We start from the raw sequence: 2,947 nt of genomic DNA, 5'->3' as shown, positions 1-2,947 counted from the left end.
ATATATAAGTATACATACAAACTTGTGACTACTGTTTGTATGTATGCAATTGTGTATATATACAGTAATCATATCGCGGTTTACCTATTGCGCGCTCAGTCCATCGCGGATTTGTCTGGCTAATATATATGAATTTATATCGTAGACGCCTCAGTATTTCCGGATATCTGGAGCCGATAGGTATTTATATTTGTTTTAGGATGTGTGCATCGTCTAGTAGTGCTATTTTCTGTATGTTATAGATATTTGTTAGTCCTGGTGTTTTTGTTATGCATCTGTCTGAATGTTGTTTTAATCATACACACAATATGATTTATTATTTCTTGTCCATCTCCATATATTCTGCAGTTACTTATGTTTCTTTTCATTCTATGTTTTTGGAAAATTTCTGTCGGGGACGCTTTGGTCTTGTGCTGCAATTAAAAATCCGTCAATCTCTGCTTTCAGTCCTGAGTTTCTCAGCCATTGCTGGGATTTTGCTTTGTCTATTCCTTTTGCGTTTAGTTTAGCCCAGTATTTGCCATGAAGGAACTATTCTTGCCATCGTTTTATCATGGTCTGCTTTTAGCGTACAGTTTTAGGTCATCCATATATAAGAGGTGGCTGATTATTTTGCCCCAACATTTGTATCCGCATCCAGTTCTGTTTAGCACGTCAGATAAAGGTGTCAGTGCCAAGCAGAAAAGGAGTTGAGAGAGATCGTGTCTCCCTGGAATATTCTTCCTCTAATAGGGATGGCTTCGGTTTTCACGAGTCCCTCTTTTGTTTGGAGCTGTAGCATTGTCTGCCATTTTTTTTCATAGAGTGTCTAATATATTTTATGATTATTAGTGCTACCTTGTTCATGGTTAGTGCTTCTAAGATGCATGTGTGGGCGATGCTACCAACAGACTTTCAGTAGTAGATCGGCGGCTGTCTTCAATTATGGCTTAATTGATCATTAGTTAATCTATACAGCTCATGTATAGACATTTGTCACAGAGTTCTCGCAGACAAATGCTTTTCATCCAAAGTTAATTTATGCGAAATTCTATGCCGTATATGCTACTTTCAGCGAACGAGTCATAATTGGCAACACATTCGATCTTTTAAATTCCGAAATTCCCACTCAATCCTTTGTCTTTTGAAACGTGTGGGTGTTTGCTGTTGCTACAAATTTTGATATCATAAATCGAGCTATTGAAATTATTTGAAAATATATGATTTTCTTCAGTAAATTCATTTACTTTTTGTGAATTAAAGTGAAGAATTGAATGCATTTAGTCTTCTTCTGTGTATTGTATGTAGAAACGCTTTTGATCTCTGATTAAAGTTTTCTTGAAGGGAGAGGCATTTGTAAATGCTGTGACCATTTTTTCTTGTTTACAAGTGTTAGAAAACAAGAAACAAATGTTTGGAATTTAGTTTTTGTAAGCTTTCTTTTTTTTTTCATTTATTAGTCCAAGTGTAGAAGAATGAATGCAAACAATTTAATTCTTACCTCTACTTTTAGAAGTTCTGCATTAAAAAATGTTTTTTTTTTTTTTCCGCGTAGTTTCACCTGCTAAAAATCCACGATATGGAAGAGCTAACGAAAACACGCACGACTCTCTCAAAATAACAACAACAACAACAACAACAACAATAACAACAACAATAATAATAATAATAATAATAATAATAATAATGGTAACAGCAGCATCGGCAACCCATCACCTCCGCTACCAACAGCAACAACAATGGTGAAGGTAATACTAATACTAATACTAGTAATAGCAATAATAATAATAATAATAATAATAATAATAATAATAATAATAATAATATCGATAATAAGTTTTCTAACAACAACAACATCACAATTATTAAACTTGTTTGGAAAGAAAACTCTGTATTAAGACAATAGCGACAAAGGAGAAATGGAACGACGAAAAAACAAAATAATAACATATATAAAGAAAAAAAAAAATAAACATTCGTTGTTAATAAAGATTACTGGTTGTAGAAAGCTTAGAGATATCAGCGCAAGAATATAACCGCATGAGGAATCTTGCCGGAATAAAGATGCGTTACGGAACTAAATTACCATGATTAAGAGGAATGGAAATGGCAGTAAGAAAACTTTCATGCTTTCTTGGAAACAAACAAACAAAAGAAAAATTAAATTAGAGAAATAAAACAAAGGAATGAAAATAATCAAATACAAAATAACTAAGCGTAATGACTTGTTATGTTGATGAGCAGCATTTGGCGCAGTGCTGAGTTAAATATCACGTGTTGAATTGAAGTCAAAAATACAACAGATTCCCACGGGACGAAAAGAAAAAAAAAACAAAAACAAACAAGAACGTTAAGCTGGAAAGAAATAAAATTCATTTAATAAATCTGAGTCAGCTTTCGTTGTTTTGTGAGTAAAATTTCATAAAAATATGATTTGTGAATTATCTGTGAGATACTATATGTGTTGTGAGAATAACTGTACAGATTATAATACAAGAAATATAAGAAAGAATATATCAGTAATATGAAGACGACATGAAGAATTACTAGATATCTTGGATGTCAGAAAGAGACCCTTTGAGACTTCTGACAGCAAGCTGCTGTCTGCTCTCGCAGAATCAATCGGAGCAAAGGCGGCCTGCTGGCAAAAACGTTAGCACGCCGGGGGAAATGCTTAGCGGTATTTCGTCTGTCTTCACGTTCTGAGTTCAAATTCCGGCGAGGTTGATTTTGTCTTTCATCTTTTCGGGGTTGATAAATTAAGTACCAGTTACGTACTGGGGTGGATCTAATTGACTGGCCCCTCCCACCAAAATTCGTGCTTTGTGCCTAGAGTAGAAAAGAAGAAAAAAAAAGAATCTATAAGAACAAACGAGCGCTATAAGAAGTAAAACAATAATGATAATATCTTTTTTCTTGTAGTAGTACAGGTGATGAATCGATCACCTCCTAAAACACCATGAATATT

The sequence above is a fragment of the Octopus bimaculoides genome, chromosome 15 (genome assembly GCF_001194135.2).
Source record: "Octopus bimaculoides isolate UCB-OBI-ISO-001 chromosome 15, ASM119413v2, whole genome shotgun sequence".
NCBI classification, from domain to species: Eukaryota; Metazoa; Mollusca; class Cephalopoda; order Octopoda; family Octopodidae; genus Octopus; species Octopus bimaculoides.
This window is presented reverse-complemented; position numbering follows the sequence as displayed.